This window comes from Phascolarctos cinereus, unplaced genomic scaffold, assembly GCF_003287225.1.
Source record: "Phascolarctos cinereus isolate Bilbo 61053 unplaced genomic scaffold, phaCin_HiC Scaffold_5;HRSCAF=322, whole genome shotgun sequence".
NCBI classification, from domain to species: domain Eukaryota; kingdom Metazoa; phylum Chordata; class Mammalia; order Diprotodontia; family Phascolarctidae; genus Phascolarctos; species Phascolarctos cinereus.
The window spans coordinates 12,314,564-12,341,903 of NW_027555958.1; the positions used below are offsets into that span (position 1 = coordinate 12,314,564).

The 27,340-nt window shown below is 51.0% G+C and overlaps 1 long non-coding RNA gene across 5 annotated transcripts; it reads right to left on the bottom strand.

Moving 5' to 3' along the window:
* Nucleotides 1-4,034: 4,034 nt before the first annotated feature.
* Nucleotides 4,035-26,252, bottom strand: LOC110198019 (uncharacterized). 5 transcript variants are annotated; one of them, XR_013486778.1, is made up of 3 exons: nt 21,043-26,241; nt 5,628-11,268; nt 4,035-4,516 (listed from the first exon to the last, which is right to left on the bottom strand). It is a non-coding gene; the product is annotated as an uncharacterized LOC110198019 (long non-coding RNA). The 5 variants fall into 5 exon arrangements; XR_013486779.1 differs by having other exon boundaries at nt 10,092-11,268; nt 21,043-26,237; XR_002321624.2 differs by having other exon boundaries at nt 4,035-5,818; nt 10,092-11,268; nt 21,043-26,237.
* Between the last annotated feature and the right edge of the window lie 1,088 nt (nt 26,253-27,340).

Consider the following 27,340-nt stretch of genomic DNA (forward strand, 5'->3'; position numbering starts at 1 on the left):
AGACTTGTCCCATACAAGAAAGCTGGTTTAGCTGAAGCGTAGACCCATGAAAGGGGGGCTGGGGGTGGGGTGGGGTAAGGAATATGAAATAAGCTTGGGAAAGGAAGGGAAAACCAGACTGTGAAGGACCTTCAGTGCCAAACGGGAGAGTGCTTTTTATCCTAAAGGCCATAGGGAGCCATTGAAGTCTCTCGAGCAGCCAAGGGATGTATGCTTTAAGAAGATGTGCAGTCACCTTCCAAATACTGGGTAAGAGGAACGTGGCTTTCTCCTGCTAGTGGCTTCAATCTCTCCCTAGCTGCATCAGCTGGGATGGGGCTGGCAGGAGCAGGTTGGATCGCATCTGGCCAAAGACACAGGCCTTTCTATTTGTGAAAATTTCATTTCATTTTTATGGCTACCTTTCGTTTTTACGTCCCATTCAGTTATGAAAACGTCCTTTCCCCTCAGCATGCCCTGCCTCGTCACAAAGATTCTTCTAAAAAGAGAGGGGGGGTGGAACAGCCCAGCCCCCGACTCCGTCTGTAAGTGTGTGCAGTATTCCACTCTTGTGGTCTCCCAGTGATGCTGCCAAGGGAGGGAGGTGCATTTTGTCAGCCCTTCCTGGGGCCCCTGGGATGCCGTTCCCCGATGCCCAAACTTGCTGGTTTGTCATCGTTTTTAGCAGGAAGCCTTTTCTAGTGATGCTACAGGACCACAAAGAGGGGGATGCCTTTGTCTCCAAGGAATCAGAGATTCAGGGAACCCAAAAGCCAAGGGAAAGGATGGGTGGGGGTGGGGGCGTGGATAGGCTGGAGCCCATTCCCCAGGGTGACTTGGGCACAAGAGCAGCCTGAGAGGCATCACTATGGACGCAGATGACCCAAAGGGAGGTGGGCCAGCCTGAGGTCAGAGCGGGCATGCCTGGCAGGCAGGCCAACTGGGGAGGTGGTCTTCGGAGGGATTGTGGAAAGACCAGAGGACCCCAGAGCAGAGCTGGAAGGGACCTTGGAGGGTGTCCTCACGAGCAAACTGAGGTCTGGGGAGGTTAATGGGATCCCCGATTCAGTCTGGACAGAGCCTTAGAGGCCACCCCCCCCATGCCAGTGATCCCCCAGGCTCACTCAGCTTCAGACCCAGCCCACTTCCCACGTAGAGGGGAGAGGGCAGCAGAGAGAGACTGGGGGGACTTCTCTGGGCCACGAGGTTGGCTGCAGAGCAACTCTAACCCTGAGCTCTGCTTTCAAGCCACGGCCCCAGCCAGAGGCTCTCAGGTTCCTGGAGCGAATCTGGCCCTAACCAGACACCGAAATAAATCCCCGGGTGCTCATCACCTTTCTGTGTCACCCCAGTGTATTCGGGGGACAGGAGCAAGAGGGAGCACAGATGTGTCTGTGTTCTGGGGGGGCGGCTTCAGGGTGAAGGAAGAGAGGGCAGAATGTACTCCCCTCCCCCCACCCTCTGAGTGAGATGGAGACTGGGTCAGTGGACCAGGAAAAACCAAGCCCTCCCTGGGAGGTTGGCCTACTCCCTGAGTCATCAAGTCTATGCCACTTTTTTTACAGATGAGGAAACTGAGGCACATACAGGTGAAGTGACTTTCCCTGGGGTAGTAAATATGATTGGAACTCAGGGCTTTCTGAGCCCAAGTATAGCTCTCTATCCATGACACCATGTTGGCTATCCCTGACTATACCTTCTGAAATGACCTTCAAGGCCTAATCCTCCAGAACCCTTTTGTGATGTGTGCATCATGGAGCACAAGAATCTCTGAAGAATTGAGGGTGAGGGTCCCTCTCCCCTGCCTCAAGAGGTCGGTGAGGCTCCAGGGGAGCGTGAGCAGGCCAATCACAGCACAGACCCCATCCCCACCCCCGAGGCCTACATGACCACTTGGTGGGTGTGTTGGGACGGGGATGTTTTCTCAAGGACGGGTGACACTGAGTGGCCACTGAAATACCTCTCAACTCTGAAATCCTGTGCAAGGAGAGAGTCTGCTTCCACTGGATTCTTAACCAGAGGCTCTCAAAATCCTGGCTCCAGCCAATTCCCCGTAGACTAACAAAGGCCTTGCTGGAGTTTTGGTACACTACCACCACTCTGACCAACCCCTCCCACTGCCCAATCAAAGGTTTTCAGCGACTCTCTCCGGGCCTCACTTTCCTCATCTGTAAAATGAAGAGGTTGGATGGGATGACTTCTGAGGCTCCCCCCAGCTTTCCGTCTGTGATGCTCTGACCCTGGGGCAGGTAGGAGTGGGACGAGATGGCCTCCACGACTAGGGCTGTCATTTCCCTCGATCCCATGGTCGTTCTAAGAGCTCAAAACCAACCATGCAACCACTGGCTCCAGAGTTTTAGTGGGAACCTTCTTCCCCCAAAGCGAGGGGGGAAATTGCCGATCTCCAGGACTAGAGCACGCACTGATCATCCACAATGCCATGACAAATGGGGCATTTAGTGGCTGCCGTTTTTAATGTTTGCTATGTGGAGATGCTCTTCCAGGCCTGGGTGACTCGACCTTTTGTGAGGGCAGAGACGTACTCCCTCACCATCTCACTCATCTGGGGATTTGGGACTCTGTTATCCATATTCCCTCCATCCTTTTACAGCTGAAGAGATAGATCTCAGTTGGAGAGAAGCGAGCTGTCCAAAAAATGGGAGGGGTGGAAATAAGGTGGACTGGACAGAACATGGGGGATTCCAGGGATTGGGGCTGAGAAGGAAGACCTGAGAACCAAAAGGGAAAGAAGGAAGGAAGCCCCAGAAGGGATCGTGTAGGGCCTTAGACCTCTGCTCTCACCCAGGTGGGCATGTCTGACCTACATGAATACATCTATGTTTCATAGGTCTTCACAGGTGTGCAGATCAAAAGGTGTGCACCAACCTGGCTTTAGAAGATGACTCTGTGTGTGTGAGGTATTAGGGGGCCAGGGTTGGGGATTCAAATGAGATCCAAAACAGGCCAAGGTCAAACTCATGGCTCAGAAAAGCAAGTGGCCCAGAGGGGCCCTGCCAGTGAGAAACCTGAGGGATATGTGCACAGAGCAAGGTCAAGGTCAGAGAAACACAACAGATGCAGTGAGAATGAAGTGTCAGCCACTGCCAGGGAGTCTCACGCAGGGAACCAGCCGGAGACAGTGTCCTTTTTTCATGGCTATGTGCTCACCAGGCCCCCTCCTAGCTAAGCTGCTGCCATGTGGCTGACAGCCCAGACACCATCCCTCCCTGCTGGAATGTCTGCCTGAGCCTGGAGGCCGTGGCTTGGTGGGGCACCGTTGGCAGAAGCCTCGGCTATCCAGAGGCATGCATGTGGCACGGAGGTTCCTGAGAGCACTCCCAGGTCAACTAGAATGTTGAGCCCAGGATCTCTCAGACGTCCTTCCTCCTGATAAGATCACAGGGTGAGCCCTGGAAGCGACCCGGTCTGGCATCAGTCAGTCCCATCATTTTATGGTGGAGAGAACTGAGGATTTGCACAAGGCTGCACAGTCAGTATGCACACTGAGATCTTATTCCAAATCCACTGTGCCACGCCTGCCTGCTGGTCAGCTCTCTCTGAACAATTTCCAACACATCAGTGGCTCGTTTAAAACATGGTGCTGGTGCAGCATACAGAACACCAGGCCTGGAAGACCTGGGTTCAAAGCTGGCCTCAGATGCTTACTAGCTGTGTGACCCTGAGCAAGTCACTCAACCCTGTTTGCCTCAGTTTCCTCATCTGTAAAATGAGCTGGAGAAGATAATGGCAACCCACTCCAGTATCTTTGTCAAGAAAACCCCAAATGAGGTCAGTCGGACACGACTGAAGAGATTGAACTGTAAGCTTAGTCTCCAGTTAGTTTCCGATTACTGCAGAGCACGGTGGGAAAATCACCCCAGAGGCGATTAGCTTTTCCCTTAGCAGCCATCTCTTTTTAGCTTGTGATCAGTCTCTCGTTAGGCTCTTTCACGTGGGCTCCTCTTATCCATCAGCCACGGTTATTTAGCTCTCCCTATTCACAGAGGTCATAATGGGTACGTAGAAAACCCCAGCGAATCAACAAAGAAACCAACTGAATAATTAATAGCTTTAGTAAAAGAGCAGAGTACAAAATAAACCGTTTGCACCCCAGTGTGGGCACCTTCTCCCCCTTTCCAGGTTTTTTTTCTTGTCGTCTTCCTCTAGGAGAACGTAAGCTCCTTGAAGTCAGGGTTGTCTTCCATCTTGCTTGAAGTTGACCCTCCAATGCCTAGCAAGTTGCCTGGCACAGGGTAAGTCTCATCCACACTAGATGCCTCCCTGCTGCCTCGCCCTAAGTCTCATAGCTCGTGTCTGTGGTAGGATTCTAACTCAGTCCTGAGCTCCATCCACCGAGCCGCCTCAATCACTTCTGAGTGCGGGATAGCATGGCCTCCACTTTACCTACTCACTTCCCAAGAATCTGGAGGACTGCCATCTCCTACTTGAACAGGCACATCTCCAACTTGGCAAGCAGCCGGCATTGGCATGGGCACTGGAGATGGGCCCAGATGAATTTGGCACATTGGGCAGGGTCCTAGGAGAAAAGTCAATGGTCAACATCAATCCCACCCTCATGAAGTAGTGAGTCTCAAGAAACGCCGGGGGCACTCCGTAAATGACTGGCCTAAACTGGTGTCATGAGTCATGGATGGTAGGTCATTCCCTTCTTGTTCTTGCTATAGGCAAAGCCACTTGTATCTCCCCACCCCACCCCCACCCCTTCAGTCCAGTTAGTCTCAGCTCAGCTCCTACATGAAGCCTTTCCAGGTCTCCCCAGATTCCAGAGCCTTCTCCATCACCTTGTGTCTGTTTTGTATCTATTTTGGCAGCCAGTGAATGAGGGGGGTTAGGCTTGGAGTCAGGAAGACCCGATTTGTAATCCTGCCTTAGACACTTACTTCTTGTGTGACCTTAGGCAACTCACTTTACTTCTGTATGTCTCAGTTTCCTCATCTTTAAAATAAGGATAACAGTAGCATCTACCTTAGAGGGTTGTGAGAATCAAATGAGATTACACATGAAGTACTTTGCAAACCTTAAAATCCTATAGATTTTAAAACACTTATTATTATTATTATCTATTTTTATATATCTCTATGGGCCCAAGTTATCTCTTCTGGGCTCCTTGAGGGCAGGGACTGTCTATGCCCAGTGCACCAGGCAATTAATGAATGCTTGTGGATTAACTGGAAGGCTGAGGAGCCGTCCAAACAATGCAGCCAGAGGCTGACCCCTGTTAATGTCTGAGTGGCCTGGGACATGATGGGGGCAAAGTCCCTTTGGAGAGGTCTGGGGAGGAGGTCCTTGAACAGCTTGATTTGTACCACATAACCGGCATCCAGGGTGCCAGGAGTGGGACCTGCCGTCCTGTTGGTGAAGGTGGCGGACTCCTGCTTGGAGAGCATCATGGCCTCTCCCTCCACGGCCTTGTCCAGCCACGGCTAGAAGAGCGGGCGGAGCCCTGGGTCTGCTGCTCAACACCCCCTAGCTGGGTGATGCACAGGGTGGCCAGTGACTGAGAGACAAGAGGGAGATGGTTTTTTTGGGCCCTTGAGACCCTTCTTGGGTATCTGTAAGGGAGTGGAGCTATTTGCACAAGCAAAGGGTCTTCACCTCCCCGTTGTCGGGCTTCCTTCACGTCTCACCCCAAATCCCATCTTCTACAAGAAGCGCCTCCTGGTCCTCCCTCATGTCGCTGCCTTCCTTCTGTGTTCTCTCCAGCTCATCCCGGCTGCAGTTGGTATTGAGCTTTGCACGCTGTCTCCCCCATTAGACTGGGAGCTCCCTGAGGGCAGGAGCTCTGCCTTCTTTGCATCCTCATCACTTGGACGAGTGCCTGGTAGACAGCAGGTGATTAATAAGTGCTGGCTGATAGCTCTGTAACAGAATCTGAGTTGGAAGGAGACAAACCCTCATTTTCACAGATGAGGAAACTGACACTCAGAGAGAAGAAATCACTTGCCCAGAGTCAAACAGTAAGTTGAATAGCCAGGATTTGAACTCAGGTCTTCTGGTTGTGGGATCATAGCCCTAGAGTTGGGGGGTGGGGGGACACCTCAGATGCCATCTTATCCAACCCTCTCTTTTTACAGCTGAGGAAGGTAAGGCCCAGGGGGCTGAGTGACTTGGCAAAGTCATACGGGTAGTAGGAAGGAAGGGGAGGGGAGGGAATGGGCATTTATAGAGTGCTTACCACGTGCCAGGCACTGGGCTAAGCACTTTCAACAAGTTTTATCTCGGTAGAGTGAGCCCGGCATCCTCTCCACTGCCTCCTCAATCACTCTATAAGCATTTATTAAGCACCAATGGTGAACCTGGGCACAGGGATTACAAAGACAAAAATAAAAGCCCCCTTGCCCCTAAGCACAAAGGCTGAGGACACTCTATCAGGGGACACAACACCGAGATATTATCTACAACACAAGAAACTCCCATTCCATCTATCTTCTACACTTTTATGTGTGTGCATACATAACTGTACATATGTATACATAGATAAGCACATACTGTATACACAATAAATCCAAGGTCACTGGAGAGGGAGAGGGAGAGGGAAGGCAGTGGCAGACGGCAGTGAGGGAGAGCAGTCAGGAAAGGCCTCCATAGGAGCCTGAGCTGAATCTGAAGGCAACGAGGGATTCTGAGAGACTGAGGTGAGAACGGAGAGCATTTCAGGCATGGGGCACAGCCAAGGCAAAGGCATGAAGGTGGGAGATGGGGTGTCGTGTGAGAGGCACAGCGAGAAGGCCAGTTTGGCTGGGCTAGAGAGTGTGCGCTCTTCCACGTGGCAGCCTTCCAGTGTGTGAAGATCGCTTTTAAATTCTTCCCCCTCACAGTCTTTTCTTTAGGCCAAACATCCCTGACCATATACATACATACATATATACATACATACATACATACATACATATATACATACATACATACATACATACATACATACATACATACACACATATATATACACACACATATACACACACATATATACACACACATATATATACACATACACACACATATATACACACATATGTATATACACACACATATATACACACACATATACAGACACATATATACACACATACATATATACACATACACACATTATATATATACACACACATACACACATATCTACACACATGCATATACACACACATTCACACACATATATACACATACACACACATATATACACACATATGTATATATACACACATATACACACACATATACACACATATGTATATACACACACATATATACACACACATATACAGACACATATATACACACATACATATATACACATACACACATTATATATACACACACACATACACACATATACATACACATATATCTACACACATGCATATACACACACATACACACACATATATACACATACACACACATATATACACACACATACACACACACACACACACACACACACACACATATATATATACATATATACCCCTCTCCTTTCCTCTACCCAGGGAGCCATCCCTAGTAACATAGTATAAAAGAGAGGAGAAAATCGTTTCAGCAAAACGACCCAACATATCAACTGAGTCCAACACCACATGTAGTGTTCTATACCCATAATCCCTCGCCTCTGCAAAAGAAAGACGGAGGTGAATTTCCTCATCTCTTTTCTCGTAGCCAACAGTATGATGACGATGGTATCCGGGATGAACAAGGGAGAAAGACAGGAAGGCACCTGCCCTCTCTCCCCCTTAGCACACGGGTGCCCAGGAGTCACACGTGAAACCAGCATATCCACATATATCCAACAATTAGGTCAGCTAGGCCAAGCTCACTTAAGGGTCTCCCCACAAACACATCCTCGGGTCCTCTTCCCAAACAAAACTGACTACTTGAGTCTCAATCTCCTCACCTGTCAAACGGGTATAACAATACTTATACTATGAGAGACCGCCTGTGTTATACACTGGACAAGCCTTCATAAAGGAGGGATAGGAACCATTATACTGTGGGAGGCTAGTGATGTGATCCTGGAAATGCTGACTGACTTCCGAGCCTCATCTATCTGCTTTATGTGTTGTGTTTGCATGTAGACACACATACATGTGCCTACATACATACATGTGTCTATATATATACATTCACACACACATTTCTCACAGAATCTCTCTGAGCCTCTGCTTTCTCTTCTGTAGAATGGAGATTATAATACTTGTACTAACAGAGGAAACCTGGCACAGGACTCCAGGGTCAGAAAAACAGGGGTTCAATCCAGTTTCTGCCAGTTTCTGGCCATGTGACCCTGAGCAAGGTTCTTCATCCCTTGGTACCCCCCCCCAAGTCTCTAAGATGAGTTACAGGACTGCACACCCACAGGATTGGTACAGGGACTTTCCATACCAGGAAGCCCCCTTCGCTGTGACCCCCAAATATGTTACCCACTACACAGGAATGATTGCCAGAGAGCGTTTTTGCCAGTCTTCCAGAGTGATTATTCTCAGAGTCACTGGCTTTCTTCTGAAGCCAGTCAATGAATCTAAGAGTTAGGAGTCGTGTGTGTGTGTGTGTGTGTGTGTGTGTGTGTGTGTGTGTGTGTAACAAGACAACGTTGTTCTGAAGGTAGGGAGGCCTGGGTTCGAGTCCTGACACTCTTATGACCCTGCTGTGTGGCCCAGCAAGTCCCTTTCCTTCTCTGGGTTTTGGTTTCCTTCTTTGCTAAATGAAGGGGGCTGGGAAGCAGGGGTTAGAGCAACCCCAAACTCAGAGAGAGTGGACCTGGGTTCAAATACCATCTTGACCTGTTGCTCCCTAGGTGGCCTTGGGCCAATCCCTCCACCTGGCCTCAGTTTCCTTATGTGTAAAATGAGGGTGTTAGATGCGGTGGCTTCTGAGGTCCCTTCCAGCCCTAATTCTACAATCCTGAGGCTTTCCTAAGCCTCAGTTTCCTCATCTGTAGAATGAAGGGGCTGGACATGCCCACCTTGATGGTCCTTCCTCCCTGCTCTGACAGCAAAGGCAGGGCAATGAGGGCTAAGGAGAGCCTCGGGCTGACAGCCTCCATGGCCACCAAAGGTGGTACCCTTGTTATTTCTGCCGCTAGCTCCTCCGCCTCATTACCTGTTCATGCCAGGGACTACAGCAGGGGCGAGCACACGTACCCCTTCTCATTGGGCACGTGAGCAGGACGGGGGAAGGACCCCAGCCAGCCCACGTTTCTTGTTTCTTTGGTTCCCGTGACAGGGGGATGAGATCAATCATTGTGAGCTTACTTCTGAACCAGCAGTAAGGAAGGCCAGGCTTCTGCTGGCCACTATTGCCCGCTGCCACCAGAGGCCTCTGCCGGCCCCTCCTGCCATCCAGGCAGCCCAGTGAGCACACTGTGACTGGCCACAGGGGCTTCAGAGCCCTGGCAGGCGGGCAGGGGGAAGTCTAGGGCCAGGATTCAGGGCATCTGATTCCAAGAGACCCCCACCCAGGAATCACTGTGCTTCAATATCCTCCGGCCAGCCCTCACAGAGATCCCCATTGACCTGGGAATGAAGACCACCTAGCCCTCGCAGGGACCCCCACGCTGATTTGGGAACGAAGACCACCTAGCCCTCGCAGGGACCCCCACGCTGATTTGGGACCAAGGACTGCCCAGCCTTCTCAAGGACCTCCATGCTGACCTGGGAACTCTCCAAGACCAGCCTGTCCTCAAGTCAACAGGCCAAGAGGCTCAGTTTCTAGGGGCAGGCCAGCTTGGCAGAATCCTCACTCTGCCATCTGTAACCTCGGATGCCTTGGGCAAGTCACTGAACCTCTGTGAGCCACAGTCTCCTTATCTGAAACATGAGGTGGCTGGGACTTTGAGGGCCCGTGTGATGCCCACACCCTCCCACGCTCATGTTCTGACATGCCACGACCACGGCCAACACATACGCAGCCCCACCCCGTGTCACCCTCCCACAGGCAGAGCCAACAGGCTGAGGCTTACAAGTAGGCAGAGGCCATGGCCACCTACCATCTTGTGATTCCATATCCCTGCACCTGGACTGCCCGGACAGACAGCCGGGGCCAAATCACCCCTCTGCAGCATCCCACCCATGTGACCCTGAACAAGCACCCACCTGGTCTCTCTGGGCCTCAGTTTCCCTCTCTGTAAAATGAGATGGTCTCTGGCCTCTCTCCAATCCCAGCCCTAGATGCCTTTGCTCAGTCCCTGTCTACCCCTTCCTCTCCAGCGGAGAGCTCCTAGCTCCCAGCTCCTGCATCCGTAGCAGGCTCCAGGTGAGCGCTGAAGGGGGGAGGGGAGGGATGCGGCCAGCCCAGACTGCTTTTGCCATTCGACTCGGCCAATCAATCAGCCAGTATTCATCGAGCCTTTCCCTCAAACAGCGCCCTCTGGAGGCACGAGAGGAATCGGGGCTCAGGAGAAGCTGGACGCGTGTTCCCATGTCCCCATGTTCAGATCTTCAAGCCAAGACTGTCTCATGAGCAGAGAATTTTCGATTTTTTCCATTATAATTCTCTGTGTCTGGTCCTGCAAAACTGAAAGTGGGCTTGGAGCTGGTTTCTCAGGCCTTTTGGTTTCGGTTTCTGTTCCTCCTAAGGCTGAGGGTGTGTTGGGGGGGGTAACCCCTCACCTACCTGCTGTCCCGCACGGCTCCCTCAGGTCCTGCTCGCCTGCCTCATCTTCTCGGGATTGCGTGACTCCTCTCTAGACTCTCCCTCTTTTCTCTCTGCTGTGCTGGGGGACCACCCCCCCAATTGCGTGACTCTTCTCTAGACCCTCCCTCTTTTCTCTCTGCTCTCCTAGGGGACCACTCCCCCAATTGCGTGACCTGTCTCTAGACCCTCCTTTTTTTCTCCCTGCTCTGCTGGGGGAGGCCACCCCTCAACTGCGTGACCCCTCTCTAGACCCTCCTTTTCTCTCTGATCTACTGGGGGGACACCCCTCAATTGCATGACCCCTCTCTATAGACCCTCCCTCTTTTCTCTTTGCGCTGCTGGGGCGCCTCCCTCCAGGGCAGCTATAGAATCTCCGCTGGAGCGCTGGCTTCTCTTCTGCCCAATGGAACGCAAAGAAGGGGTTTCTCTTTCTCCTCTTCCTTCTTCCTTCTCTCTTCTTTCTCCTTCTTCACCTCTGCTCCTCCTCTTCCTCCTCCTTGAGGTGTCCAGGTATGTAGTAGCAAGAACACTAGATTTGGTGTTAGGAGGTTCTGGGTTCAAATCCCGCCTTTGAGACTTATTAGCAGTGTGATAGGAGATAAGTCACATCAGCTCTCGGCACCTCTGTTTCCTCACCTGAAAAACAGGGAAAACAATAGCATGGAGTTATGTCGAGGCACAAATGAGATAGCATTTTTAAAGCTCTGCGCAAACCTAAAAGCTTGATGGAAAGGTGAACTGTCACTTTCCTTCCTTCTTCCTCCTCTTATCTGCCTCTTCTCTGAAAGAGTGTAAGCATCTTGAGGGCAGGGACTATTTCTCTTTTCTCTTATCTTATCGAGGCACCTAGCACCGCGCGGGACACTCTGTAGGTGCTTATCAAATGTTTGTTGATTGACTGATTCTTTCTCTAGGTTCTCTTCCTCCCACTCCTCCTTTCCCCAACCCCTGTGGTATGTACGCCCCTCCCCCACAGGTATGGCAGCTGGCCCCCCAGGCTAAGGGCTGGGGCAGCCTGGAGTTCCTCTGTGCCAGGCTGCTCTCATCGCGAACGGTCATTAGGACTGCCAGCGTCCTCCCCTCGGCTCTGTTCCGAATGAATTAGCAGCCACCGCCAGGGGAATTAGGCTGCAAGGCCTGTGTGCAGCCCTTAGCATCGGCCTGTGATTTATTTCACATGGCATCGCCAGAGGCCGGGGCCAGGGCTGGAATTCCCGCACCCAGCACCCTCTGGCTGGCCGGGTGGGGGAGGCAGGCAGACAGACACAATCCTTCGCCTATCCCCCCATCAGCCTAGTTGTTTATGCCTAGCCCGGTCTATCCATCCATCTGTCCGTCCATCCATCCATCCATCCATCATCCATCGTACTCCTCCCTCTGTCTCTCTCTTTCTCCTTCCCTTCCTCTCTCCCTCCCTCCCTTCTCTGCTTCTCTTTCTCTTTTCTCTGTCTCTCTTTGTGTGCTGCTTTCTCTCTGCCTCGGTCTTCATCTGCCCTGGCCTTTGTTCCACTATGAGCCCTCCCATGAGCACAAACAATCACATCACAGAGATCGCTACTCTGACCTCTCTCTCCAGCCACCTGGTCCCAAAGCCCTTGAGATCTACATACTAGGTCTTAGTGGAAAGAAGTTGCTGGAATATTCATTCCCTCTGGAATTCTGCTCCTGCCCTATTCTGTACCTTTAGGATCTGAGCCTGATTTTCTGATTCCAGCATGGATGAGACGGGCCATAGCTCTAGGCTTGGAAGGGACCTCAGAGGTCCATCCAGGTTAACCCCCTCATTTTACAGACAAGGAAACTGAGGCCTGACTTAGAATGATAGGCTCCTGGGACCTCAGAAGCCTCAGGAAGTTAAGGAAAGCTGCCTTATCCAGAGCCATACGCCCTCCAAAATTGATTTGGTTGCTCACGTCATAGCCCTGGCACCCCTGGGGTGCTTCCCTCCCCCTTTCACGGATCTTCTCTTCTGAGTGCTGTACAACATCTTCTACCCTGGAATTCTTTGCCTTTGCGCCCTATGACCTCACCTCGCCAAATCCCAGCTCTGAGTTAGTTAGCCCCACTGTCTTTCGACCTTCCTTGCTCCTTCTCCTACACTGCTGAACCCAGCCTGTGTCCACTACAGACAGAACGATGGGAGATCACCTCAGTTGGGCCCTCACTGCTGCACGGCAAGCCTTTTATTCTGCCCTAACTGAATCTCTGTCTCCCTCCTCCAAGCAGCTATTTCAAATGTTCTCTTCTTTCCTCAAGTCTTCATAGCCCTCCTTGCCCCCTTCCCTTCTCAGCAGAGAACCTTGTCTAATACTTTACTGAGGAAACAGGAGCCATTAGCACGACCTTTCACTTCTCCCTTTCTTGAAATCTCCAAACCTGCTGTCTTCAGCCATTTCCTCCTCTTTTGCTTTCGTTTCTGAGAAAAAGATGTCATTTTTTCTGACCTGGAATCGGGGAGACCTGAGTTCAAATTCAGCCTCAGATATTTACTAGCTGTGTGCCCCTGGGCAAGTCACTTAACTTCTGGAGAAGGAAATGGCAAAGCACTCCAGTATCTTTGCCCAGCAAACCCCATTGAGCGGTATGGTCCATGGGGTGATGGAGAGTCACATATGACTGAACAACAAATCCCCAGAGCAAGACTGTTGGCCTGTTATAGTAGATAGAAAGCTGGCCTTGGCCCACCAGAAGTCCCCACCCATCCTGACTATTCGACCCTAGGCAGGCTTCTTAACCTGAATTGATGGGGGGAATTTCCCATCCCGGGAGTTTCAAACTGATAAAATGATAGGTCCAGTCTGTATCCCTAGTGTCCAGCACAGTAGCTGGCCCATAAATGATCAGAATTTAATTGAAAGGCAGCAGTTTGCACCTTTCCTGAGGAACCCCGGGCAGATGGCTACCTGTCCAGTGAAACAGGCCACGGGCCTACCCAGCTCTCTGGCCCCGGAGAGGTTGAGCCCTGGAGCAGCTTGAGATGAGAAAGGATTGGCCTTCAGACAGACAGCTCGGGCCTCGGTGGAGCGGGCCTGGCCCCTTCATCTCCTCTGCAATTGGTTACAAGGGCTGCTCACAGGCCCTGCCTTCCACAGCTGTTCAGAGAGGACTCCAGGCTGGTAGGGGGAGGAGGTAGAAGCAGGGCCAGGAGGGAGATGCCGAAGTGCTTTGGGGGGTGGGGAGACCCAAATGTGATCCAGTGACTGGAAGCTTTTATGAGCTGCTCTGCAGGCCTTCCATTCATTTGCTGCCATGGAGACCATGAGGCCATTCACTGGGTTAGGGTGGGGAGGGGTCAGAGGATCTCAGGGGAGGATCTCAAAGTCTGGAGAGACCTCAGACTCTGTTTGAGGAGGAACCACCCTACAGCATCTTTGACACATGGCTGGCCACCTCTGCTTAAAGCCCTCCAGCGATGGGAAAGTTATCATCCCCCCTTTCCACTCTTGGATGACTCTCATTGGTGGGATACACATCCTGACATTTAGCCTAAATCCGCCTCTCTGCCACCTGTTATTCCTAATGCTGCCTTCCAGAGCCAAGCTCCCGGGGAGCCCTGAAAATGCTTGAAGACCCTTAGGATGTCTCCCCTATATCCTTCCTTGACAGGCCCTACTTCATCCAGCCTCAGATGGAGGATCCCTGGGGCCCCTATCCCGGAGCTCCTTGGGACTCCCAGCAGTAGGTCCACCAATGACCTTCCAAGAATGTGGCCCCCACAGCTAAAGGCCCTCTTCATTCAAAGAATGGCCAGACCAGGGCAGAAGACAGTAAGATGATAACCTCCCTAGTCCTGGACACTGGGCCTCACTTCCAGCAGGCTGGGGTCAGGGGAGCGTGCAGGCCACTCAGAATCCCAGATCATTTTCACATGAACTGCAGTCTAGCCATGACTCCGCCATCTTGATTTTTTTTTAGTCCCAGGTGTAAGACTTGACATTTGCCTCTTAAATTCCTTCTCATTAGATGTAGCCGATATTTCCAGCTCGTGGAGGGAGATCCTTTCGGGTTGTGTTGTCCAACATGCTACCAATCCTTCCTGGCCTTCCTGAACCCCTTTCAATGCTAATGCCCTCCCTCTGCTGAACATCTCCAAGTTGTCCTGGTTGTATCTGGTTTGTACACAGTCACGTCCATGTGGTCTCCCCTGTTAGACCATAATAAGCTCCTTGAAGGCAGGGACTTTGACCTTTCTTGAGCTCTTCAGTGCTTGGAACAGTGTCTGGCACGTGATGGTGCTTGTGGACTGATGGAGTGACTGGCCTTGTGTCATTTGCCAATTTCACAAGTCTTTGATAAAACTAGATAACAACAGTCCATAGAGAGATCCTTTAGTCACGCCACTAGTGACCTCCCTACAAGACACTGACCCATTCAAGACCACTCTTTGGGTCACATCATTCAACCTGTACTGAATACACCTAAACGTATGATCATGCCAACATGCTAGGGCCTCTCTCTAGGGTCCAGAGAGGCTCTTAACCCGGGGTCTGTGATCTTGTGATTTTTGTATATTTGGATAGCTGGATCTCAATATGATTAGCTTCCTTTGTAGCCTTCTTTATTCTATTTTGTGCAGCAAAATCATAGTTCTAAGAAGAGCTCCATAGGCTTCCCCAGACTACCCAAGGGGTCCTGGACATCTTGGTGCTAGATGCTTTGACATTACCTCCCACTGGAGACCTTAAGTTATTCCTCATGCTCGCTACGTGACTGGCCCACATCCTCTTCCATTACGTTGCTCTCTGGTAATATCCTTTCTGGCCCCAGTCTTGTTTGGGAACTGGAAGCCTACTCGCACCCACTACACATTCCTCTCTTGCCTGTGGGAGGATCCCATATAGCTTTCATTCCTTGGAGTTCAGGGCATCCCATCACTTGTAGGCATATTGCATTGCTGGAAGAATATTGATGTGAAAAACGTGGCCTTCGTTTCAGGGAGAAGGTTGGGGCTATTAAGGGTACTAAACAATGCCCCAAAGGCAATCCGGCCCACCCTCCTCCTCCTGTTCAATTCTGGACCCAGCTCATCATTCATCAGAAACGTCTGTCCAAGACTGGCGCAACAGGTGTATGAGTCAGCCAACATCATCTGACCAATAGGCATTTCCCATCCACTTGTGTTGTTCCTGTGACCTTGTTGCTCAGTGGTTTTTCACTTGTGTCTGACTCTTTAGCACCCCATTTGGGATTTTCTTGGTAGAGACATTGGAGAGGTTTGCCACTTCCTTCTCCAACTCATTTACAGATGAGGAAACTGAGGCAGACTGGTTGAAGTGACTTGCCCAGGGTCACATAGCTAGTAGGTATCTGCAGCTGGATTGGAACTCACCAGGATGAGTCTTCCTGATTCCAAGCCCAGTGCTTTATCCATTTCGCCACCGCTTTTGAATTCAGAGCTTACTTCAGAAGCTACGCAGCGTTCAGAACATGATACAATTAGCAGAATATTATCCACAAACAGGAAGTCTTGAAGGATCCTCCTCACTTCTTCTGTTTGGACCAGGTGCTAGGCATCCGCCATGACAACGGCCCATGCCTTCGGTGAGCATCTGTCTGTGTTTTAGGCCTCACTTGACGCTTATATCAAAGACTCATCCAACAAAGTTATCCCTATGGTTACAGCCCTCAGTGTTTTAACAAATCCCTGGCAGACACCTTACTGGAGACAAGTCCTTACACCAGCCTCCCTCTAGATCAAGTAAAATGCTTTTTCATAGTCCACAAACAATAGTACCATAGATCCCGTCTTCCCCCCTCTCCTCCCCCTCGGTGGACACACAGCTGAGGGGCAACCAACAGGGAGCAGACCCAGGTAGGGAGATCAGCATTTGGGACAGGAGGCAGCTCCTGCTAGTGTGACCTGTAGCAACAGTGAAGAGAGCCAACTGTGGATCTAAGAGAGAACTAGTCCTAGCAAGTGAAAGTCAAGGGGCAGAAAGGCAAAGACCCAAAGATCCCAGCTGGGCAACTCACCCAACAGAGACTCTGTGCATGGTAGGCAGCAATATGAAGAAACAAAAAGAGAAGGAGCATTGGAGTGCTGCAGTACTGGAAGTGTGAGCTATCTTGGCTACATGAGGTCCCTATTTATTATTACCAGTGGACTCTAAGTTTGTCTGCTCTGCCCATTGACCCTATATATTTATGGGACAGGGTATCTCAGGTTCACGAGGAAAGGGATGTATGGTAGGTGCTGTTTTTACTGTGCCGTTGTAGTAAATGCCCTTACTTTGAGCTAATTGCATCTACTGGCTGACTATTAAAGGTAAGCTCATTGGTAGGGGCTCGTGGATTATAGTTTTAGGAGACTGGATCCACACAATACCCTAGAACAGTGAGTGTTAGTTACTTCCCTAGTGGCACACTGAACACCGCTTCCTTCACAGCACAAATTTCACCAAGTTGAAGCCTAGCACAGTTTAGAAATTGTGGTGGTTTCAGACCAACTTCTTGGAATGTCTCCCTATTGCCCAGAGAGGATCTAAATCCCAATAGCCTGGCATTCAAGGCCCTCTACAAGTTGGTTTTGACTTCTTCTTTTGGCCTTATCTTACAGTCTGTCCCTTCACAGACTCTATGCTTTGGTCAAACTCAGTTACTCACTCCTCCCTGAACAGAGCCCATGCTTTCCCGTTCTCATGCCTGCGCCTAGAATACCACCCCTCACCCCTCTCTACTTGAAATCCTACTCATCCTTAGGAGCCCAGATAAAATGCCACCTCATCCATGAAGACTTCCCTGATTTCAACCTGCCCGCATCCAAAGCCCTGGGCTAGCTCTCCTTCACGGAGATTTTCATTGTATCTGGCTGTGTGAGCATGGGGCAAGGCCTTGACCTCTCTGGGCCTCCATCTGCTCATCTATAAAATGGGAGAGTTGGATTGCATGACCACCAAGATCTCTGCCAACTCTTGATCTCTGATCCTATACTCTTATTCACATTTCATCTGGAGAGCTTCAGGCCTGTTGAAATCTTTCTGGATCTTGCTTCTGTCATCTGGCATATTGGCCATTCCTCCCACTTTTCTCTCATTCACAAATTTGTTGAGCCATCTTCTTCCAAGCCATTGGCAGTGGGAAACATTGAGCAGAACAGGGCAGATGGCAGGCTATCCAGGGACCTTCCAGAACAGCTAGCCCAGCTCCCTTGGTCTAGAAACAGGAGAGAGGGGCCTGGCCAGGTGACTCGGTCCTATGTTAGTAAGCAGCGCAGCCGGGTCCTCTGGTACCAAATCCACAGTGGAACGGCCTTAACTCTCCTTCAGGCATCGGACTGCTGGGAGAAAATGGAAACAATGAAAGGCGAGAGAGGGCTGATGAAAACCTTCCGTGACTGCGGACACAGGGAGCTTCTGTGATGGAGCGGAAGGCTGTGGACGCAGAGAGTCCTGAAATGGTGGCCATGTGGGTCCCTGAGGACCGAGTTTTCCTTTTGAGCTTGAGAAGGGCGCACAAGTCTTGTCGTTGTTACTCTTCAGTGGTTTCAGGCATGTCCAACTCTCCATGACCCTATTTGGGGTTTTCTTGGCAAAGATACTGGAGTGGTTGCCATTTCCTTCTTCAGCTCATTTTACAGATGAAGAAACTGAAGTAAACAGGGTGAAGTGACTTGCCCAGGGTCACACAGCTAGTAAGTGCCTGAGGCCAGATTTGAACTCAGAAAGAGGAGTCTTCCTAGCTGCCCTGGGGCACAGGAGTAGATGGGGCCAAATCATCTAGTGGAAAGGATTTGGACTTGGGGACCTGGGTTCAAATCCAGGTAAGTAAGGTGGAGCAGTGGATAGAGGGGCAACCCTAGAGTCAGGTGGCCCTGAGTTCAAATGTGATCTCAGACACTTCCTAGCTGTATATCCCTGGGCAAGTCACTTCACCCTGTGTGCCTCAGTTTCTTCATCTATAAAATGATCTGAGAAGGAAATGGCCAACCACTCCAGTATCTCTGCCAAGGAAACCCAAATGGGGTCACGGAGAGTCGGACAGGACTGAAACAATAACGATGAAGTTTGAACCCGAGCTTTCTTTTCTGGGGCTGGTGTGACCACATCCCCTGGGGATTCAGCTTTCTCCTCTGCCAAATGAGGAGGTCAGACTCCATGACCTCCCAAGGTCCCAGGCAGTTCTGATTTCCAGGGGAAATCTCTCGGTTTCCTTTCCTCATTGTCCCCCTACAGCGATCAATAAGCAGTTATTATGTGCCAAGCACTGTGCTCATCTCTGGGAATTCACTGAGGCAGTCCATGCCTGCAGGAAGCTTACATTCTATCAAGGGAAATGAAATGGCATGCATATTAACAAGCAGATATAGTATAGAGAGGAAATACACCAAGACTGCCTGGGACGTGCGACAGCATCAGAGCCATAACTAGGGGTTTCCAAGCCGTGGGCAAGGCTCACAAGCTGCACCCAGGGCAGATGGCTCGCAGCCTGCCCCGGGCTGAGAGACGGAGCTGGTGCCCCTGACACAGGCTGCTGCTGGAGGGGGGCGTCCGTGTTGGGGAGGTCAAGGGGGAGGAGTACCAACCCATCCCACAGTCCAGGGGCTCTCTGTCTGTCTGAACGACTCTTCCCAGTGAGGTACAGACTGCTGTTGTTTCTACCCTGCTGAAGAGTAGTGCCCGGCCAGTGGCCTCCAAATTTGGCACCCTGGGTCGAAGCCCCAGTGCCCACTCCTCTTCACTCCTCTGGCTGCTGGCCCCAAGGGAGAAGGCTCAGGGGCAAGACAAACCTCCTTCCCCTCCCCTCCTACCACCCAGTCTGCTCGCCCTTCAGGCTTCCAGATCAGACGTGTCACCTTGTCCTGCCTGCTGTCTCAGCTCAAGTACAGCCAGAAGAAACAAAATCTGTCACAGGCTTTCAACCGTGCTTTCTAAACACTGTTCTGCAGCCGACCCCAAGCTTCCCCCGGTTCCCCAGGCAGAACATTCTCTGCCTGGCCTTTCAAGGTCCCAGTGTTCCAGGAAAAAAAAAAAAAAGATCTCTAGAGGCCAAGCCAAGTTTTTACCTCCTTTGGCCTGAAGCAAGGGCTGGAGGGGCTCACTGAAGAGGCAGCAGAAAGCGCCTGAGGGCCTGCACAGAGAACAGAATTTTGAGCCAGAGGACACAGGTTCAAATCCTGACTGCCACTCAACCTTATGAAAGTCTCTTCTTGTTTCTGGGCCCCAATTCTCCCATTTAGAAGATGACCCCAAAGGCCCTTCTGTTTTGGATCTAGGCACCTATGTGCTCTCTGAACCTCAGTTTCCTCATTTGTAAAGGAGGGGCTGGAGTAGAATCTTCCCAAAATCCTTTTCAGCTCTGAGCTAGTGACAGCTCGGCATCACAAAGACCAAGGAAGTCCTGGGGAGGGGGAGCCTTCAGTCGGGAGAAGAAGGGGAGGAGTGGGGCTGAAAGGCATTGAAATCTCCAAGAATCCTCTTTGATTAACAAAGGAGAACTCTGGGGCTCAGCGGGGTGGTGGGGGCCTTTCTCCCTTTCCCAGAGAACCCTGACTCAGAGCTGGTGACTTCCTCTCTCGCACCCCCTAGCTAGGGCCCTGGTCTGGCGCTGGCCCTGCCCACTGGCCTGGCTGGTCTTCTTAGGAGAGCGGGGGCTGTCTCCAGGCGCAGGGCTGGGTGGGGGTGGACCTAATTACTCATAACTGGAGTGGCCTGATGGGGCTGGCGCCTGGGTAGAAACACACACACACACACACATACACACACACCTGGCAACCAGGGCTGGGCATACACTCACACATCCATGACAACTAGAGCCCTCTGTCCACACACTGGGAAATTGCATGCAGTCACACATGTGCGTGCATGCATGCACACACACACACACACACACACACACACCCATAAATGGTAACAAGAGCATAGCCAAGCACAGACCGGAATTGGAGCCGGGCAAACAGAATCAGATCGATGTGCAGCCATGCTCATACAGACACACAGGCACACACACTCCAATGGGCGGGCGGCAAATCTTGGATTGTGGATGATCGGGAAAAGCAGCAGACCAAGGTGGGGGGGGGGACGTACATGTAGAAGGGTGGCATAAGTAACGTGGACAGCCCCCAGGGTCAGAGAGGCAGTGCTGGAAGGGACCCTGGGGAGGGGGAAAGAAAGAATAGCCCCTCTTTTTGGAGAGGCTTAGCCCACAGGCTGTCCTGACTCCAAAGCTTTGGGCCACTGAGGCAGAGGTACCTCAAGTAATGAGGGGTGGACTAGAAGGCCTTCCATCTCTCAATCACTGATTCTTTCATCTAGGGCAATTCTCTTCTGGGCCTCAGTTTCCCGATTGATAAAATGAGGGGGTTGGGAACAGACGGCCTTGGAAGTCCCTTCCAGCCCTAAATCCATGTCCCTACAACCTGTCTGAGCCTTAGTTTCCACATCGGTAGATAATAACTCTTGTAAGAGTACCTACCTGCTAGGGTAGACATGAGGTCTGAAGGAGACAATGAATCTAAAAGGCTGCACAGACTTTAGATAGCTCTAGAATTATCTGTTCTTCTTATTAATTAATAAGGGGCCATCAGCTATTATTACAGAGAAGGAAACTGAGGTCCTGGGAGTTGAGATGATTTGAATCCAGATCCTCCATTTCCAAGTCCAGAGCACCTTCCTTTGATCAGCCCTGCCTAGGTCTGGAGCCAAGGACCTGGGTTTGAATCATGACTCCCTCATTTCCAGAGGCTCAGGGGTGGTCTGATCTAGCCGACCCCCCTTGTTTTTACCCAGGGGCTAACTAGAGGAACAGAGGAGGAAGTGGCTTGCTCTACCCCTAAGGGTGCTAAATAGCAGTCAGAATTTGCACTCAGATCCGATGCGCCACCCAGCACCTGTACAATTCTGGGTCAATTGATTCTGCTTCCAGGGCCCTGTTTCCTCTTAATGGGTATGCCTTCTTCATTCCGGAGGGTTCTTCGGGGGAGTTGCAGCAGATTGTCTTTGGATCCCCCCTGGCACCCAGCACTGAACTTTCGATCTTAATTTAGTGCCAGTAAACCATGTCTCATCCTTCCATCGAAGAAGGAAGCCAGCAGACCTTCCATGGACAGAATCAATACAAGTTCTGAATACATGCTTTACTTTTTTTTCCCTATGGTAGATAGATGTTGTTATGACGAATAAAATATACATTTACTTGCTGAATTTATGATACAGTTTAATGACATGTATGGCATTATATATTTTCTCAGTCAAGGGATCCGAATCCAATTTAACAAGCACTTATTAAGCACCTACTGTTTGCCTGGTGTTTGCTAGGGGCTGGGGATAGAGAGGAAAAAAAATAAAAATGTTTCTGCCCTCAGGGAGTTTTTGTTCTTTAGTGGGGGGAGGGGAAAGGAAGGGCCACAGGTGCACATTTAAGTAAACACAAAGTCCTCTCCGGAAGGTGGGGTGTGGGCCCCTCCGCTGCTGGAGGAGGCGGTGCTTGAGAGTGTAGCCAGGAATTCTAGGAGGTGGGGGTGAGGAGGGAGAGCCATGCAGAGACAGGTGGGCAAAGAGTTAAACAATCAAGCGCTTTTTAATCACCTGCTGAGGCCCACGCCCTACGCTAGGCCCCGGGGATACAAAGAAATGTCTTTTATGGGGAACTGCCATCCGCCAGTTTAAGTGGAGAAGACTGGGTGTAAGGAGCACCGTGGCTTTCTTCCTGGGCCAGGGATCCTGCCTCCCTCCTGCCTGAGGCTCTGAGCCCCCACACCGTGAGAGACTCCCAGACACCCGGCTGAAGGGCAGTCACCTGGGAGCCAGAGCTTGGAAGGCATTGATTGCCAGGGTGAGGAGTTTGCGTTTCACCCGGGCATCGAAGACTACTGAGTTAGGGGAACGATGAGGTCAGATCTGTTGAGAAGGGAGCTGCTGCACCGGACCGGAAAAGAGCCCTGAATCTAGAGTCAGGGGACGTGGGTTTGAATGCTGCCTCTGCCATTTACATCTGTGTCACCTTGGACAAGCTGTTTCCCCGACTTGGGCCTCGGAGGGCCCCTGAGGGCCCTTCCAGCTCGAAGCTCTGGTCTGCGATCATCAGCTGGTCAGTGGGGAGGGGGCACTCGAGAGAGGGGAGACATTGCCTAAGGACGCCAGGAGACAGGATTGCACAGTAGTCTGCGGTGCCTGGGCTGGGCTAGATTCGTTCTGAAGGAAAGCCGGACAGAAGGACAGGAAAGCCAGACTGACAGACGAGCCTGTTGACACGGCGCAGTCAGGTTAGGAGCCCACGGAGCCTACGTCCAAAGGGCCCCTCTAGCTACCTCCCAAGGCAGCCTTTCCCGCTTCTGAATCGACTATCACTGTAAAGGGACGGGACCACTCAGCCGGATGGACGGTCACTAACCTCTCTTCCTGCTCTTAATCCCGTGGACTAGAATTGAACCAGAGGGACAGCTCCAAAGGCAAACAGCAGGTGCTTAATAAGTGTTTGTGGAATAGGCTTGGTTGAAGATCGGTTGTGCTCATATACTATATATAGTTCACTCACTGGCCCTGCTCAAGCGGTGGATGCCTCCTCACTTTCAAATTCAGGTTCCCCAGATCCTTGTATTATTAGTCTGGGGGAGATGGGGGATGGATCCTCGATCTAGAGTTGGGAGGGGCCTCCAAGGCCATCTAGTCCACCTCCTCTCTCATTTGACAGAAGGGGAAACTAAGGCCCAGGGAGATTTGCCCAAGGTCACACAGCTAGTAAGTCCTGGCCTCCAGACCCGGTGCTTTTCCATACTGCCTCCTACACGAGAGCGCGCAGATGAGTCTCTCACGGTGTTGGGGCTCAGAGCCCCAGGCAGGTGCGAGGCAGGACGGGGTTTGACCTCCTTGTGGCAGGATCTTTGGCCCCGGAAAGAAGCCGTGGAGAGGAGGGGCCAGGTTCTTTTTACCCCCAGGAGCAAGAAGAGACTGCGCTGTCTGCAGTGCCCCGTGCCGAGCCAGGACTAGCAGGAGGCGCCGTGTCACAAGGGAAAGAATGTGTGGAGCCCAAGGTTCGCAGATGGAATCCCCGACCGTTCACTTGCAACCTGTGCAGTTTCAGGGAACTGCTTTCTCCTCTCTGGGCTTTGGTTTCCTCTTCTGTAAAATGAAGGGGCGGGACCACAGTGTCTCCAATTGGACCAATGGGGAGTGATTGGCAGGGGAAGGTCCCTCCCCTTCCCACTTCCCCTCCCCTCCCCTCCGATATTGAAAACAGGCATCAGAACCACCGTGGCTTCCTCCGGCCTCTCATCATCCCCATGGCTACCCAGACCAAAACACCGTATCCCCACCGTATCCCTGACCACCGCTGCCCTAAATATTTTGTCTCCTCCCAACATATTGTGAACGGGATGTTATCTTTCCCCCCCCCATTAGAGTGGAAGCTTCTTGAGGGCAGGGACTGTTTGGCCTTTGTACTTGTATCCCCAGAGTTTTCGACCTGCCCGACATCCAGTAACTGCTTAATAAATGCCTTTGTTAATGGGCCAGAGAGTGAGTCATTCATTGATTCATTCCAGTTCGAGGCAGAGGCAGGGTGGTGTTGGGGGAAGATCAGCATGGAGCTGGAGGACCAGAAATGAATCCGAGCCCTGTTCTGGCCAGGTGGCCTTGGCTTCCTCCTCTCTATGACCTCTATGTCCTTCCAGCTTAAGTCTGTGCTCACATGGAACTTATCATGACAGAGTGGCTGGGAGGCCTTGAGGTCAGCATTGCTTGGGTTTGCATCCAGACGCTGGCACTTAGTATCTCTATGACTTTGAACAAGTCACAACCTCCTGGGCCCAAGTTTTCTTTTTCATGAACGGAGTGGGGTTGGCCAGCCTGTGAGGGGCCTTATTGCTCAAAATCTATGATCTTAAATAAGCAGAGTTGATATTTCGTGAGTTCTTTTACCCCTCTAGCTGCTAGTAACTCCATCATCCTGCGACCATTATCTACACATTTATCTATACATACATAAGACAGCTTGTTTGCTGGGCAAAGATACTGGAGTGGTTTGCCCTTTCCTTCTCCAGCTCATTTGACAGATGAGGAAACTGAGGCAAACAAGGTTAAGTGACTTGCCCAGGGTCACACAGCTAGGAAGAGTCTGAGGCTGGATTTGAGCTCAGGGAGAGGAGTCTTCCTGACTACAAGTCTAGCATTCTATCCACTGCACCACCCAGCTCCCCATATAGACAGCACATATGGACAAAATCAATGAGGTAATATACACATACACACATGCATACATGTATGTGCCCTTATGTTTCCCCTGGTAAAATGTAAACTCCTTAAGGGGCAGAGCTATTTAATTTTTGTCTGGGTCCAGTGCCCAAGTAGGTGCTCAGTAATTGCTTCTTGCTTAGGCAAAGAGGGCTTTCCCCATCTAGATGAGGCATTAGGGTCTCTCTGAGGCTCAGAGAGGTTGTGACTTGTCTGTGGTCACACAGCTAGTAAGGGTGAGGTCTGGGTGTGAATCCAAGGCTTGGCTGTCCTCTTTCCCCTATCCCAGCTGTAGCCACCTAACTTGGGATTCAGAACTACAGGAGCAGAGATTTCAGCTTCTCTCCCCTTTTTATTCTCCTCCCCCCAGACCCTGCAACGGTCCCCCAGCATCCTTCTCATGCCTCTGGGAAATACTCTGAATGTTCCTTCTGTCCATTTCCTCCTCAGAAACAGACAGATGTGCAGCGTCTGGAACACAGTGGGGACCTTTGTCACATGACTATTCCTTCAGTCCTTCAGCAGGATCTGCCCAATCAGATTACTGATTGGTCTGTACCTCCCAGGGCTTATTCTAATGCCTGGCACACAGGAGGTGATGAATAAATGTTCACTGAGCAGCTGATTGACACCGGAGTGTATCTGTATCCTCTTGAGAGACTTTCAGGCTTGTGGAGGACAGGCTAATTCACTTCTGGCTTGTTATTACTAGTGCCTTGAAACATTGCTGGCACTTAATAACTGCTTGTTGAATCAGACTGACCTGCTATCAAACAAATACTCTCTAAGTGGTTACTCTGAGCCAGGCACTGGGCTGAGGAAATGAAACACCCCCTTGCCCTCAAGCAGCTTATGTTCTGTGGGGGACAGAGCATATACCTAGAAATACATTTTTTAAAAATACAAGCTATTTGTGGAGGGAAGGCATGGGGCACTAACTGCTAACCCTGCATATACTTTTTTAGGCTGTGAGCTCTCTGAGAGGAGGCAGGTACTGGGGAGCCTCCCGTCTCTATCACCCACCTACCTGCCTCCATCGTGTTGGCATCCCAAAGTTGCCATTAGCCATGAGTGGCCTATTTCCCTACCGGTCTGCCTGGGGTTCCTAATCCCTACTCCACTATTGGTCACTATTCCAATAACTATATTCCAATAGAAATGTATTCCACCTTATGCATTTAAAAACATGCCCGTGAGCAGGCTCCTGGGCTCCCCCAGAATGACTGTCAGAGGAGACCTTGACAACCCACAAAAGGGGAAGACCCTCTCATGCCCAGCCGGGAATAAAGAAGTCTAAGTTGTACAGTGGATGGGTGAGGAGGCATAGGGCATAGAGGGCAGCCTTAAATCCACTTGAAAATGAAAATGGAGCTGGGTTAAGTGACTTGGGAACCAGCCTGGACCTGAGGAGGCTCTTCCAACCCCACCCCCTTCAGGGCTGACCCTGGCAGCTTGCCCACCCCATCCAGTTTTCCCCTCCCCTTCCCCATGCCACTCCAGTCATCTCCCCCCTACTCGTGACCAGGAAGGTTGATACAGTGGGTAGGTCTCAGCTTTGGGCTGGCCATTTCCTGCCCGTGTGACCTGGGAAAATGTTTGACTTCTCTGGCCTTCAGAAACTTCATCCAGGAAAAGTAAGGTTTGATTAGATGAAAGTCTTTGAGGTCCCTTCTAAGACACTTAAGTGAAGTATGCTTTAAACTGGCTGTATGAAGTATAGTGAAAGTGGGCTGGCCACCAGGGCAGGTTTCCCTATCTGTAAAATAAGGGAAGTGGACCCAAATTCAAATCCCGCCTGAGATACTTGCTAGTTGGGGAACCCTAGGCAAGACCTCAGTTTCCTCAACTGTAGAATGAAGATTAAAAACAACTCTACTTCTGAGGGTTGTTGGGAAGTGCTTCCAAGTGCTATGTAAATGCTAGCTATGATTATGTAAGTTATGATCTTTCTTAACCAGGAAACTCTGTTGTTTTAATATAAAAGAATTCCACTAGAACAGAGGCAGCTTGAGAGCAGAGACTGATGATTCCTTTGTGTCTTCAGGACCCAGCACACAACAAACCCAGCTGATTAATAAAAAAAATCTTCCAAAGGGGCTGATATTACAGCGTTGGGGAACAGCGCTGGCCTCACTCTACCATATGTTCCAGGGTGTGGGTGGCCCAGGCAAGCAAGAACCAAAGGTTTAGGGGTTAGTGGATCAGAGCTCAAAGGGAACTCAAAGGACAGTCAATCCAACCATGCCCCTCATCTTATAGATGGGGAAACTGAGGCCCAGGGAGGTGGGTGACTTGGCTAAGGTCACACACTACAAGGTACTCCTTGTAAGTAGCAGAGACGATGAGCTGTGAGTCCAGGCCCCCTTTCCATCCCACTCAGCACTGATGGCTCCTACAACCTAAGAAGGCTTGGCCGGCCCAATAGGCTCGGAAGGTCGGGATCTCGAAGTCTGACTCCCGGCCTGTTCCAGGCTAACCTTCAAACAGTACCCAGGAGTGCTACGGCGGGTGGTCCGAGGAGCACTCGGGGAAATGCAGTGGCC